This window comes from Cygnus atratus, chromosome Z (genome assembly GCF_013377495.2).
Source record: "Cygnus atratus isolate AKBS03 ecotype Queensland, Australia chromosome Z, CAtr_DNAZoo_HiC_assembly, whole genome shotgun sequence".
Lineage (NCBI taxonomy): Eukaryota > Metazoa > Chordata > Aves > Anseriformes > Anatidae > Cygnus > Cygnus atratus.
Window position 1 is genome coordinate 478,585 of NC_066396.1, and position 15,141 is coordinate 493,725.

The following is a 15,141-nucleotide window of genomic DNA, read 5'->3' on the forward strand; positions in this document are numbered from 1 at the left end:
GATGACCTTTTTAATGAGAACACCAGACACAGAGCATACAGCACATTACCAGCAGTCCAGTGCTCATTCATTTCTACTTTGCTTATTTGGGGAATTTAATGAAATGAATGCTATCAACCTCTAACATCAAAAATGAATCATTTTAAGTAACAAGGGCTTAAACACGTATGAATGAATGAATGCCTAGTTAGCTCATGCTTCTTTATGTATTGAATCTAGAATTTACTCCAAATGCCTTTCGATGTATAAATAAGTAAATAAATAAATGGGAGATACATTTTTCCTGTGCAGATGTTTGATAATAATGAATTACAGCACTAAATCTGTGATCGTCTCTGCTTTGCAGTTCAAGAGCACCCTGAAATATTCAGACAGAACATAGAACATAGAACCCCTTGCCGAAGATGCCTGCAGCACTGTGTATAAAAGCTCCAACACACCTTCACTCTGTATGAAAAGGGTGATGAGTTCGGAAGTTAAATTCAAAGTTTTTCTAGTTCTAAAAAGGTAGGCTAAGAGTTGCAACAGCAAGTCAAGCACCCCAGGATCCCAACTGGTATGCAATGGCCAAGAGAAACCAGGGTAAATATTTAAACACTGGGAAAGAAATGCACCCACCACCCCAATTACTAGCTCAGCTGGTTGGCAGGTACAGCCCCTCATCATAATTTAAATTAATCCTTCCTGTGGCTCAGGGACATGTACCATACCAAGAGCTCTGCTGTGGGGTTGCTTTTATGCAGTGTTTTCCTCTGAGTCCCAGGCTTCAAGCCTTATCTGTAGGGAACAGCATTTGAATTTCCATAGAGCACCTTTCTGTAGAGATGTGCTATACAAAAGGAGGAAAAGAGACCAAAATAATTTATGTTCACTGTGCATGAAGTTCAGTCAATCACTTCAGCACTTTTTGTCTTGTTATATTTTAGCAAAGACTGAACAGATTTTTTGACTACAGTTAAATGGACTTACCATTACTACTCAAAATCCTTCTTCATCTGAACAAGCTCTCAGCTGACTAATTGCTGAACAGCACAAAACGCCCAGGGGGGAAGTGCGCACTGCCATGACTGTCCTTGTACGTATATGTGGCAAAGTGATGCCCAAAAGGCAATGCCCACAAAAAATGACACGCAGCCTGCCAAAAGAACCACGGGTGCTATAAGACAGGAAGAAAAGAAGGATGCCGTGGCAAGTTTTTTAGAAAGACTATACGTGGCCATGATATTATAATGCCTCTGAAATATATATAGCCATGGATGTTGCCTATAAGCCCACTCATGAAAATGTTACATAAAATGACTCTTCAGAGATTGCTAAAAGCAGCAACTTCCCTTAAAAACAAACAAACTGACTCACTTTCACATGGCACTCTCTGGTAAAACAGGGATGTGGCGGCACGATGGCTGAACGTGGCGAGCTGCAGAGCCGCCAGCGGGCCCTGCCCTGCCTGCTGCCGGGCTGCGGGGTGAAACGGCCGGCCTCACGCTGCTGCACCTGGGCGGCCTCCTCACGAACCACCATCTGAAGCGGGAAACAAGCAAACAAACGCAAGGCATGCACATAACCCATTATTACTTTTATGCCTTAAAACTGTTTGTCCAGGCATGCCAGACCGCATGGCAAGAGAGCAATCGGAGGGCACATGTCCAGTAAGAGCACCTGGAGGCACATCCTACAGCCACAACGATTTCTCCTTGGCATTCTTTTGCTTTTTAATTCACGGTCATAGTCAATGCCTGCCAGAGTCTTCAGCAGCATTTCACTCACTGAAATTACTCTACTAGAAATTACCTTGTGGGGTTGCTCTGAGGATTATTTAAGGTTCGTACAATATTTTGAATTTATAAGTAATATTATTGCTTTAATACCTTTATTTCTCCTCTGGGATTCTGTTGTTACACTGTTTTTTTTTTTTGTAGAATAACTGCTAAAATTGCCTGGCAGACTAGTTTCTCCCATCTTCCCAGTAGGCCAGTGAGTCAGGAGCACAGTAACAACCAGCGTATGCTCTCTGGGATAACCCTCCTAAGGAAACCCTGACAAAGAGCTCAATGAATAATGTTACAGCAATTTCTGATCACAGAAGAGCTCCCAACAGTAGCTGCAGGGAAGCACAACATGGATTCCCTTTGTAAGCCACATAAAATAATAGTTGTTTTTTTGTTGCAGCTTCAATCAACCCACCATACATTACCTTCTCTGAGAAAGTAAGAAAGCAGCAAATTGCCCAAAATGTGCACAGTTTTGTGCATCCAACAATGCAGGTCACAAAATCAATAATGTACAAAAACAATTGCTCAGAGTTGAACAATGAAATACATTAAGCGTAAGCTAAACACGAATAATGCTCCCTTCAGGAAAGACACATCAAAATGGCAAACGACAGCTTGCTGTACAGATTGCAGAGAAGAGAAGTGGCAGTCAGAAGATACAGAATCTTGATTTGTGGAAACACAGGCTCGCAGGAAAAAAAAGAGAGAGAGGGAAAAAAATGCATTGACAGTAAACACAAAGGCAGACTTCCTAAGTGTATTTTTATGGCAAAATTAGAGTTTTCAAAAGTGTCCAGAGACTAGCCCCATAAGAAAATTGAAGAGCTACGGTGCAAGTTGAAGCCTCTGGCACAAGCGCCCCGTCTGCACGCCTTCGGCTTCCCGCCCAGCCCAGCTGCCCCAGCGCGTAGCAGGGGCAGCCACGTGCAGGGTGCTCCTTGCGCTCCTTACTGCACTGACAGACCCTGCGCTGCTTCCCTGTCCCCTGGCACAGCCTTCTGGCCGGCTCGCTGTCACGGGGCCCAGCCCTACCACGCTCACCGGCAGATTCCCGAGGTCAGAGAGGAAACGTGTGAAAACGGGCACCCAAATCAGGTCCCTCGCTTTGCAGATCCTTGGCCTAGTCCAAGACTCTTCCATTTCCAAATATTTATGTGAGAACGTGAGTACGTTCTACTATTCTGAATTTATTGCACACAGAATCGTTTGTAATTTCGCAGACTTCAGTACCTCACAGAGAATGGCAGCAGCGGAGCGTATTTCTGTCCAATTTGTCCACACCGTGCAGGATTTCTATCCCCCTTCCGCTTCCTGAACTAATCTTAAGTGACAGTAAATGTATCTAAAGCTCTAAAAGCGTTATTTTAAAAGATTCTCCAAAGGGTGCAGAAGAAGCAGAGCACAGCCCTCCTTCCCGCAGCCCCCGCACAACCCCCTCAGGGCAGAGCCCTCCTTCCCGCCCCGCTGTACGGGGCCGCAAACATCCGCGGGCAGCCGGGGGGCGGCCCGGCCTCCTGTTCGGAGGGCACCGCAGGTTTGAGGTGCCCGAGCAGCCCCGGCCTCAGAGGTAAGGGGCCCCAAAACGAACCGCGGCGGCCGGAGCCCGGGGCCGCCACCTGCGGGCCGCAGCGGGGGCAGCAGCGCCGGGACGTGCGGGGCCGGGGCGCTGCGCGGGCAGGGCCCAGCCCGGCTGCACCGGGCCTAAGGGGCCGGGGCCTGCTGAGGGCCTGCTTTTTCCTTGTTTGTTTGTTTGTTTGTTTTAGTGAAACAAAATCCCTTGATTTTAGGAAAAGCGTGGCTAGAGGAAGCACACAGAAACAAGTGTTTTGGAACGCCGCATGTATTTCTCTGTGTAAAAAAATACCTATTGATGTATTCTGCTTATTTGTCGCTTGTGAAAATAAGCTCTCAAATATTTTGTATAGTTTTTGGAGATGAGACAAAACACAGTTTGCTCTAAAAGCCAATAATATCATCATTGATTTAGAAAACAGATGGAGTCAAGGGTTCCTTCTGTATCCATTAGAAACACAGCCCTGGTTGTACAACTGCAGCACTTCTGGAGAGAAGTTGCTCTCCTCTCATAAACCATCATTGGCTTGCCTGACTCCGAAGATCTTTCATACAGGAACAGGGACTTCCATAATATCTCTGTGTATATATTTGAAAGATCATGGTCAGGAAAGGTAATGTACTTCACACACAGCGAACAGAAGTAATGAGGCATTTCACAAACCTACAGCTGGTCTTTGCTTAACAATGCTGCTTGAAGTAAACAGGGAGCATGACATAACTTTGCCGTGTGTTAATACGTCTTAATCAAGATCCGCTCATGGCAAAAAAAAAAATTGACAACCAAGTGTAGCAGTCATAATACTATTTACTTACTTTATACAATTCATTCTGAAAAGGACTCTATCGACAATGAAAAGATAACTTTTGCATTTGAGAGACTAGACCAATATTCAGGAATTTTTGTGTGCAGTTTCCAGTTTTGCCACAGCCTACTGGTATGATCTGCAGAAAAAGAAATTGAGTGTATGTGTCTTTTTTTTTCTCTCTCTTGAGAAAATGTGGATGTAATTCCCAATTCTCAACAAATTAGTTAATGCCCAAAGTTCTAAACGTTCTGGTGATGAGGACTGCATCAAAACCAAACAAGCTCAGGGCACGCACCTTTGTATTCACTTCAGGGCGACGCAGAAATGGGTAGGAGGTTGATGGGAAAGGTAACAGCTTGTCTGGCGGATTCAAAATGTTACGTTGGCTGTATCTATTTTCAGCTTCTTTGTCTCTAAGTGATTAGGTTAATTAAAAAATATGTTTACTTTGCATCCACCAGGAGCTAGCACACACTGCGAGAACTCCTTCAGGTGGCAGCAGCTCCTTTTGCAAGGCCTGGCGCAGCAGGAGGGTGACCATTTCTGGTCGAGGCCCTGTATCTTCCCAGGGAATCCCAAGCATTACGCAGAGCCCCAAACACTGTCCAACTTCACCCTGTCAGAGGGTGCTTGGTGGCTTGGAACAGGGCAAACACGAACCCCAAGCAGAGGGAAGAGTGGAGAGGGGCAACGGTGCAGAAACAAGTGGTGTGTGAGCAGAGCATGCTGCTGTTTGGGGGCAAAGGAGCCTGGGTGAAAGATAAGTTGGAAGAATAATGGAAAGGAAGAAATTATGTAGGAGAAAAATCCAGAAACAGAGCAGGATTCGAGGAGAAATTCAGAGATATTTGCTGGGACAAACATAGGTCAGGGTCTGTGGGAGGCAGCAGGGGGAGCGTGCCTCCGATCCACAGAATGGCCGCTGCGTTTCCCTCAAGCATGGACCAGTAAAAGAAAGTGTTTGGGCTGGGCCATTAATCACTGCTATAGCAATTAATCACTGCTAATGTTTTATTTTGATTCGTTTTTTAATATTTCTAGTAATCTTCTTCCTGAAAGAACATCAAGCAAACCCAGCTGGGCATACAGATAACCAGATGAAGTAGTTTCCTGGACAGAAAAAAAAAATCTCAAAGGCATAAGTAAACCTTTGCTTTCACATTAATCCAAAATGTTACTGATTTTTAATTAACTTGGTTTCATTCCTGTGTGAGAAATGTGATACAGGTATTATAAGAGAAAGGAGCTAAAAGACAGAACTTTGTAATCCAGCCTCAGATTTTAGATCTAGGAAAAAAAAAAGGTCTGTTTGAACAAATCTTTCTTTGGCACAGGGAAATTGAGCATTGTTGCTACTGAAAAATAAACCAGGCAATCTCTTACATATTTGTCAGTCTGCAGCAAAGAGCACTTTTATTACAGAGCAGCAGCCAGGTCTGGGCAGACTCCATTTCTGCAACAGCTGCTCATAAATGAACAGCTAAAGTGCTCACCTTAGTCTCTCATATGTGTAATGACCAAATATACTTTTATTAGCAAAGCCTGCAGGGATGGGTCAAAAAATCCGATGGTTTGGTGGTGCATTAATTAAAAGCTACGAGCAACGAAGCTTTTTTTTTTTGTTCTTATTTATTTATTTTCTCCTGCTTGTATACAAGTTCAATAATAAGACTAGTGTTTTGCTAAACTATGAAAGCACGTTAAGGTGAAAAGTACACTTCTTATTTCAGGAATAACGACTGTGGTGCTTGTCATTTGCTCCCCTAGCGTGACCTAGTTGTCAGAGGTGTGTCAGGTCACACGCTGGCACCACCGCAGCCATGCGGAAGCCGTGCCCTGGCCACGGGCACCTGAACCTCCGCGCCTCGAGCCCCGGACAAGGTCCCGGCCCCTCCAGAGGGGCCGTGCAAGGGGAGCGCCGGGACGCCCTCCCGGGAGGTTCGCTTCCTCCTCACCGCCGGGGCTGCCGGCACGGCGCGTCCCGGGAAGGGGCCTCGGTGAACGCCCTGTGCCCGGCACGACGATTTTGTGTCCCTGGCCCTGCCCTTTCCCCCCGCAGCGCGGTGTCTAACCGCGCGGGCAACGCGAGCGCCCCGGGCCCGAGGGGGCTGTCTGGGCGCCCGCCGGAGGGCGCCGCGGCCCCGCTGCTCCCGGGGCCGGCTGCGGCGGGACGGGGCGGCCCCGGGCCGGGCGGGCGGAGCGGGGCCGGCCGGGGGCGCCCCCCCCCGCCCCGCCGTGTAACCGGAGCCGGGGCCGGGGCCGGGGCCGGGCGGCGCCTCCCCGGCGGGGAACCCGTTCGGCAGGTCTGGCGGCGGCGGCTCCCGCGGGAGGCCGGGCGGCGGCGGCGGCCGTCGGGGCATGAGCGGGCCCTGAGCCGGCGGGGCCGGGACCCGCGCCCACAGGTGCCGCCGGCGGGGGGGGCCGGGCTCACCGGCGGGACGGGACGGGACGGGACGGGACGGGCGGGGCCGGGACTCGGGGGTCCCGGGGCCGGGGCCGGGCCGTCGGGGGGCGGCCGCGCCTTGCAGGGCCGCGGGGGCCGGGGGGCCCGCACCGAGCGCTGCCGGGGCGCCGGCCGCGGGGCTGCTGCGGGAGCGGGGGCAGATCGGGGGAAGGACCGGCGGGCGGAGAGGCGCTGCCCGGGGCTTCCCCGGTCGCGGCAAGGCCGAAGAAAGCTTCGGAGGCTGACGGCAAAACGGCTCTGAAACTACTTCATTTATTTATTTACTTACTTATTTATTTATTTATTCGCCCTGAAATACCGTCTCAGCAGCCCGAGGGCTGTTTGCTCTCTGCTCGGCCATTTAAAACCTGGAGACCCGCACTCGCTCGCTGGGGAGCACGGCGCAGGCGGGACGGCTCCTGCTTCTCCAGCCCGGTGCCGTTCGCTCAGGCGGGGCCGGGCCCAGGGTGCTGCTTCTTCCTTTCTTTCCCCCCATCTATACGTGAGCAAAATAGCTTTCGTGCTTGTGGGGTAATTACTTGCCAGTCAGTGTTTATACAGCCCTTAGAGCAGTCACAGGGGTCTGCATTAAGGAACTGTCCTCGTCCTACAGCAGCGAATACTGAAAAGTTGCTTGTGAGGTCGGTCACTCTCTTGGAAGATGGAAATCCTCTTTGGACAGAAACAAACCAGCGTCTCAGGCCCGTTTCCTACTGCTTAGTGTCTGTGGCTTAAATAGCATCCCTTCTCTGAAGGGCTAAGTAAAACGGTGCTGCTGCAGAACGGACCAGCTGATGAAGCCCTTACTGCTGGCTTGAACGTCAGCAGGAACGTGTTGCGGCTGAAGACGCCGTACTGTTCTGTGCGGGGTGCTCCTGGCAGGGGGGAACAGCGCTGCGCTTCTGCCTCGTGTGCGGTGGGCTCTGGTGGAGATAGCTGCGGGGAACTGAGCAGTGCCTTGGGCACGTCGACGGGGCTTTTAACGAACCTGGCTCGTGTAAACCCTAACTGAAATTGCGTCTAGATTCCGTGGGTTTAATTCCTGGCACAATATGTCCTTACAGACTCAGATTTGCTCACAATTTTCTGATCGGTTCTGATTTTCTTGTTTGTTTTGATTTATTTTGTTTATTTGGTTTTCTTTTCCAAGCCTGATTCAGGTGTCAAGTGGTATGTAATCATTTTGTGTTTTTCTGTGCCAGTCCCCGTGCTGCTGTTACTGAAGTTCACATTAGCCTGTGGTTGCTTTTGTATCTGTCCCAAACCTGTACGTGTCTCTTTGTTAACGTCAGGTAATATAACGCTCCCTTTCAGTAACTTGTGAATTGTTATCTTCATTAGATCTCCACTGTGAGACGGCCTATGAATATTCCAGTCCCTGGGTTTGCAATTTGTGATGATGAATTCAATAAGCCACTTGCTTGCTTTGCATGGAAGTCCTCTATTTAAATTAGTTAGAATTGATTTTCCATGTTCTTTTGTTGTTGTGGCTTTTATTTTGATGCCATTGGTAATCATATTGGGCCTGAAGGTAATGTGCTACCTGCATTTAGATACGGGGAGGGGGCCGATTGATTTTCTTTTGATTATGAGGGGTTTTGATGTTCTCCCTCATCTGTTTCCTTTATCTGGTCTCTGTTAAATGAGGTGCTTTGTGTAGACGTAATTGAATGCAGGACAGTAGCCAGGACCTGCAGAAACCTAACCCTGGCTCTGTCTGTGACTTACCATTTCTACTGTGGCCTTGGGCAAATCACTTACCCTCTCTGTGTGTCTGTGCTTGTTGGGGTACAGGACGTGGTTCCCATTATGGCCCTTGGAGACAGGGGGTTCAGGAGCTCCCAGCCCGTTTCGAGGATGCTGTGCTCCGTGACAGCCCCGCTGCTGCACCTTTGCTCTTCGGCAGCCTTACCGAACTGTTCTGTGACTCACAGCGGTGCGCTTCGTGCTGTGGTTTTTCCTCAGGTGTTCTTATAAAAATTAGAAACATATGTTTAATCTGGCAGTAGAGTTGGACAGCTTGGGCAAGTTCACAGGCGCCTTTGTTTATAGAAAGGCGTGCAGTGATGTGCAGGGAGATGTAAGGAAGAAGTGGAGGAAGGATAAGCACTGCAATCTCCAGCCCCGCAGCAGGAAGTGACCCGTATTTTTTACTATTAAAAATGCCTGTTGGGTTCAATGCGGGAGGGTAACACCCAGAAAAATAACTCTATTTAAACTTCCAAAAAGTCTTCCATGCCAAACAATACGGCTCATGTATGCACTAAAATATTTCTGCTTTTGTTAAATCTAAACCATGTTGTTCTATACCGTGAACCTTGAGAGGAAATTAACAATCTCTAGAAAATGCAGGTTGAAACCCCTTCAGAGTACACTTAAAGCTACAGCTTGAACAAAGGTTACGAACTTTTCTATTATCTGCAAAGATAACTTGTCTTGACTTGGACTTTAAGAGAAGGGAAGTCTGTATATCTGTTAATGAAAAATCCCAATGCAGATAATGGGTAAAATTATTATTTTGTCTCTGTAAGTGCCCCACCTTCAACCATCCTTGCTTAGCCTCGACAACTCGGACTGTAGGCTACGGATCTCTCTGCTATGATTGTTTTCTGTTACGTTGTTGGTAAGTGCCTAGTCAACTTCTTCCTTGTGCAGAGTCCTGTTGGCTCATGGTGATAATTTACTTATGTTCGTTTTCATACATAGCTGCCTACAAAAATTTTAACATTGCTATGTTAGTGAGTACACAATGACCACTAGTTTAATTCCAGTTCTTCCTGGACGGGGAAGGTTGGGTTTTGTTTCTTTGATTGTTTTGTTGTAGTAGTTGGTTTTTGTTTTTCTTAAATGAGGCAACGAGGTGCTTTTCTTTAGCTGGTGCAGTTGTGCAGAACTGAGATGAGAAGCACTAGAACATTAGGAGTGAAGGCATTTGGAAACTGGTGGCCCCCATATTTTCCTTTTCTTCTGATCTTGCATGCTTTTTTTCCTTTTTTTTTCTTTTCTGTTCTTCTTTTTTTCTGCCAAGGTTTGTCTTGGACACCTGTCAGCAGTACAAAACTGCACTTCCTCTTTACAGTCAGCTCTCTCCAAAGGGTTTCAGGGCTCTGATGCCTCAGCTGTTTGTCTAGAACTTCAGGATGTTCCTTGTAGAAATGGTCGCTTCCCTTCAACCAAATTTGAAAATAACAACTTTGTAGAAAAACAGATTTCACAGATCCTGGTGGTACCACTGTGTTAGAATGTTACCCTGGTGTTTGCCTCCTGCTGGGGCAGGTTATCTGTGTCCTCACGGCCTCCAAGTGGAACTGGAGTTCATTCTTTGTAAAAGAAAGATCTGCGGATATTACAAGGCTGGCCGGTTGCAATGCCAATAAAAAATTCTCTAGGAGCTGGAAGTGGCCCAGTTCAGTAAGTCCTTGATCCTTGCAGTTGAAAATGCATGACCAAGACACATTTTTGGAAACACCTACTTAATGAGTGGTTGCCCTTGGCACGTCTCTGGAGGCTGGTGCGTACTTTTCCTGTTGCAGGGTAAGTGGGAAGAGGTCCTGCAGCTGTCTCCGCGTACTGTGCCGAGGCACTGCTCGTGGCAGGGCGGTCTTAGTCGAGTACATGCATTTTGCCAAAGCAGTTTATTTACACAGTGGGAAATATCAATAAAAGTTTGCTCGTATCTTTATTTCCCAACATCCTTGTTCAGCACAAATATGGCACTTATACACACACGCGTACAGGATTTGGGGCTGGATGAAGGACAGAAGATAGAACCAAGCTGACTCAAACGAGAGCTGCTGCTTACAAGACAGGTTTCCCAAGATTTTCTTGTGTTGCAGCGATAGCCTGAGTCCCTGAAAGGGCTATCTGAATCTTTTTGGTTCTGCCGCATGGTGGAGGCCATCTCGGCCTGTTGGGCGTGAAGCGTTCTGGTGAGCGGGGGTTTGTGATGTAGATGCACTGCTTCACCACAGGTGTTTCACCCTTAGCCATGTCTAATCACTTGAATTTTAACCTTTTAGATGGGAAGTCTGAGTCACCTCGCATTAAGCATGTGTTGGCATTGCTCAATTCCGGCAGGTTTCAAGGTGGGAACTTTCCCCAAGGTCACAGTGCAATGAAGGAAGGTGTGTGGCAGCTCTCATGGACAAGCAAACCTCTGCTATGTCCTGCACTCCGAGGCGTTCCCGTTTGAGGAGTTTGGCTGCACGCTGCTCTGTTTGCACAGCGTGAGCATTCAGCAGCTTTGTTTTCCTGAAGCGGCGCTGAGAAGCGGGGTGTGCCTGTTAGCCGGGTGCTCAGGACCTAGTTGGCCATGGTGTCTGGGCAGTCTGTTTGATGTACCAAGCACCGAGCCCGGCTGTTTCTGGTAGCTGTTGGGAGCACCTAGGCTGACACCAAGGGGTACCCGCCATATGTGTTGTATTCTGAATAGTAAGAATTATAAACCAGGTTTTTTCCCTGATGCAACATTTACTTGATTGACCTTTAGGAGTTGAGGCTTCAGCTTCAGGATTCCAGGTGCATTTGAGAAACCCCAAGTAAACTGAGTCTTAGGTAACATTTCTGGGGTTTGAGCTTTCAGCTTTTCGTGAGCTCCTCTCTTTCACCTCTATCTTGAGTGTGTCATAACATATGCGGTTAAGATAAAGGTAGTTAAGATATATGAAACCAAAGAGGGGGAGTTGTCTGCTGGGCCGCCTGCTTACAGACAAGGAAGCCGTGGTTGGGGTGTGAAGGTCGGCACAGTCCCGCATGCAGTGGCCGCGCGATGGTGGAGTTCAGGATCCTGATAGGAAGGAGCAAGGCAAGTCCACAGTCCCGGACTTGAGGAGAGCGGACTTTGCCTATGCAGGGATCTGCTTGGACGAGTTCCATGGGGCACGGCCTTGGAGAGAAGAGAGCTGGTTGATTTTCAGGGATCCCGTCCTCCAGGCGCAGGAGTGGTCTATCGCGGTGAGCAGGACGTCAAGCAAGGGTGGCAGGGGATGTGCACAGATGAACGAGGAGTTCCTGACAAAATTCAGCCATGGTACTTGATGGGGACTGTCTCAGATAAACAAGACCATGCCTCCTGTCACAGCTGAATTAAAATAGTTATCTAAACAACTGAGGTTGCCCTTGTCCAAGGTATTTCCAGAGCTGGGGCTATACCACAGTCATGGTACACTGTCAGGGTGCATAAAAAAGTTGGTGTGTTTCAGAACAAGTGACCAATAGAAATCATTCCTCTTATGTAGATAATTGGGGGGTGTTCAATTATTTTGAAGTCGTCACTCAGTGAAGTAAGCCTAGCTGTTACGTGTGAGGTAGCTACATAAATTGGGGAGCTTAAAGCATGCCCGTCACATGGCAATCTAACCGGTGCTTACGAGGGCTTCAGTTGTGAAGAGGGAGGGTTAATTCCTTGGCCCATTAGTGCTCCATGCTCTTTTGTGTAAAGACTTTTTTTTTAATTCTTATTCATAAATTTTAGGTAGAAGGTTTGGTTTGTTCAGAAGATACTTGTCTGCCTGTCCAAACACTTGTTACCGCTAAAATTTCGTATCTGTTCCGTGCAGCTTGTGACCTATCTCATATTTTGGAAGCAGATCTGGTTTTATTATTTGCCTGTTACCTTGCTGAAGCTCTTCTTACAGGTAGAAGAGTTGATTTATATATTTTTAATGAAGGCCGATGCTCTATTAAAGCATTTGGCCGGGATCACTGAGGTGAGAATAGAAATGCAATATCCCGCCATTAAGGGACTTCAGTTCTGACTGCTGCTTCGTGAGGATTGAATAGCGGGCAAGAAAAGCCGAAGCGTTAGGCCAACCCGTGTTACCAATGTGATGCTTATCAGGCCGGGAGACGGCCTTGCAGCGTCCGGAGGTGTCACAGTCCTTTCAGAGGTCCTGTAACGCTCACCGGCAGCAATGTCTCTGTTTGCACAAGGTGGAGGAAGGTTAGGTGGCAACCACAGGAATTTCACTTTAAAAAAAAAAACAATTACTGTTCTGTTTCCTCCCTGATACTTAAAGAACCCCTCTGAGAACGTGTTAGATGTCCCGTCTAGCCCTTGTTGTGCGGACTAGGTGTCAAGAAACCCGACCCTTCCCTGTTTTCCCGGCTGTCACAGTGAGCGCAGCGCGCAGCACCCATCGCCCCGCTCGAGGGCCGCCTGGCTGCGGGGCGGTGCGGGGCTGCTGCTGGGGGACACCGGGGACACCGCCGGGCACCTGGCTGCTGGTGGCGTGGGCCCTGGCTGCAGAAACAGGCCTGTGCAACTCGTCTTATCGGGGCTGGCGGACCCCACCCGGAGTCACTGGTGCGTGCCACCACACTGGCATTCCCAGCTAGCACCGTGGGCCGCCTCTGTTTATATTTTAGGTATTTCCATTTAGCTGCGCATCTGTAATAGAAAACAGATGCAGTGGTTTTTCTGTCGTGGTTGTTTTTTGACATCTCATCTAACCCTCGGCATGATTAATTAGTCAATTAATCAATTGAGTAAAGGTTAATAGACTAAAGGCTGAATTGCTTTATATGGCAGGGATCTGAACTTTGGGGTTTTCTGGGATTGAAAACATAATCCCTGACTCATTTCTTCATAATTTCTTCCGTCTGGGCAGACTCTCAGTGAGAAGAAAACCTAAGTGTCTGTAAAACCCGGAGCAGGCACCTGGGCAACAGGCCTGACCCTGCCCTGCTTGCAGAGCCACAGCATCGCTGGCCAGGGGCAGGACTGTCAGCATCCCTTCTGGGAGAGAAAAAGCTGGAGCCCTTGCCGGGCGGGAGGTGAGGCCGGCTGCTGGCCTGAAGCCTCGTCTCCAGCAGCGGCTGGCGGGTGCCTGCAGAAGGCACGGCAGGAGGCGGCGGTGTGACGGCCCCGCAGCGCAGCTTGGCCCCCGGGGGTGCTGAGCCCTGCGTCGTGGCACGGCAGGGCAAGCCGCTTCTCTGCCTGCCGGGACACGGCCGGTGTTGGGGCAGGTACTGCTGCTGCCCGTGCCGGCGGGCTGGGAGGCAGCACAAGCCCTGCCTCGCTGGGAGCGCGGTGGCGGCGGGGTTTTCCCCAGCCACAGAGGAGGCAGCCGGGCTGACTTGCGGAAACGCTGCTGCTTGTCACTGGAGAGCTGGCGTAAGGCCAGGTGAAACCACCTTGGTAGTTCAGGCGGCATCTCTTTTACTTACGGGCAATTGCACCAGCTCCTCGCTCCGCCGCTCCACGCGGGCATGCCCTCCTCCCCAGCCGGCGCGTTTTGTTCCCCAGCTCGCAGAAATAAGAACTGCTGAGCTGCATCTGTCCACGGCCCCCTTCAGCGCTGGGATTGCTCCCTCCTGGGGGCGGCGTGGGGGGATTTCCTGCTCCACGTGCCTCCACTCTGTAACACAGGGAACGATACTGTAAAAAAAAAGCAACCTGAGCATGCAACAAAACTAGCATTCGCGTAAAAAACACCCGCAGGAATGCTGTGGCTCAGTTTTCCATTGCACCGCAGACAGGATGGGCTGTGGTGTCTCTGAAAGAAATGGCTTCTGCGTACACACTCTGCTTTTCTGAGTGCTCAGAGCCGCTGCCTGCGGCCGAGGCCCAAGTGTCACTCACCTGTTTGTGGCACCACCACGGGGTGCTCGCATGCCTGCCCGTCCTCCTCCTCCTCCTCGCTGCTGGGCCCACGGGGGCGGCGATGCCGATGGTGGTGGTGCTTGGCCTCAGCAGCGCGGAGGCGATGGAGCTGGCGGCTGGTCATGGGCTGTGCCAGCTCTCCCCGGACCAGACAGCAGCCCGCTGCTGGGGAACACCTGAGTGCCTCTGTTCTGCTCCGGTTTTGTCGGTGCAGTGAGCAGAAGGGTGGCTGACTTGTGTCACTCACACTCTGTGCACTCCGCTCTGCCAAAAGCTTGGCCTACTGATTATTAGCAGAGCTCCCCAGTGGTTAACATCCCTCTGGCCAAACCCAGCTTCTCAGAGTAGTGCTGGTTGTGACGGTGAGTGGTTGCCGTGCACGGCAGTACCTCTGTGCGGCGTGGTATTGCATGCAGTGCTGTGGGTAAGAAAAAAGGTTACCTGTACAGCACTTGGCATTCTGCTGCCTCACACCTACTTGCCAACACAATTTTATGTTTTATTTCAATATTCCCCAAGTGCTTCCATGGTAACTATTGCCAGGACTGTTTTCAGGAGTCTGTAACGATTTACTGGACCCATTTAGAGGCACAGCCAAGTAGAGGTCAGTGATAAATTCCGAAATTTAGTTTCAAGAAATATTTAGTTAGGTCGGCTTCCTTTTTTCTTTACTGAAAAGGCCATTCCGTGTTCTTCAGTCCTGTTTGTGGGTTGTTTGCCTTCGCAACTGACACTGTGTGACACCGTGCAGAGCTTGGGTCTGCCCTGCCCTGCCTGCTCCGAGCCTGCCCAGCACGCGGGGCGGTGAGGGACGGGGCGCGGGCAGGGCAGCGGGGCTGGAGGCGAAGCTCCTGCGAACCCTGGGGCCTCGGGGCTGACCACGTCTGCTCCGGTAGCGAAGTGCTGTTTGGAAGCTGATACCAGACTTGGGACGCAGTGAGG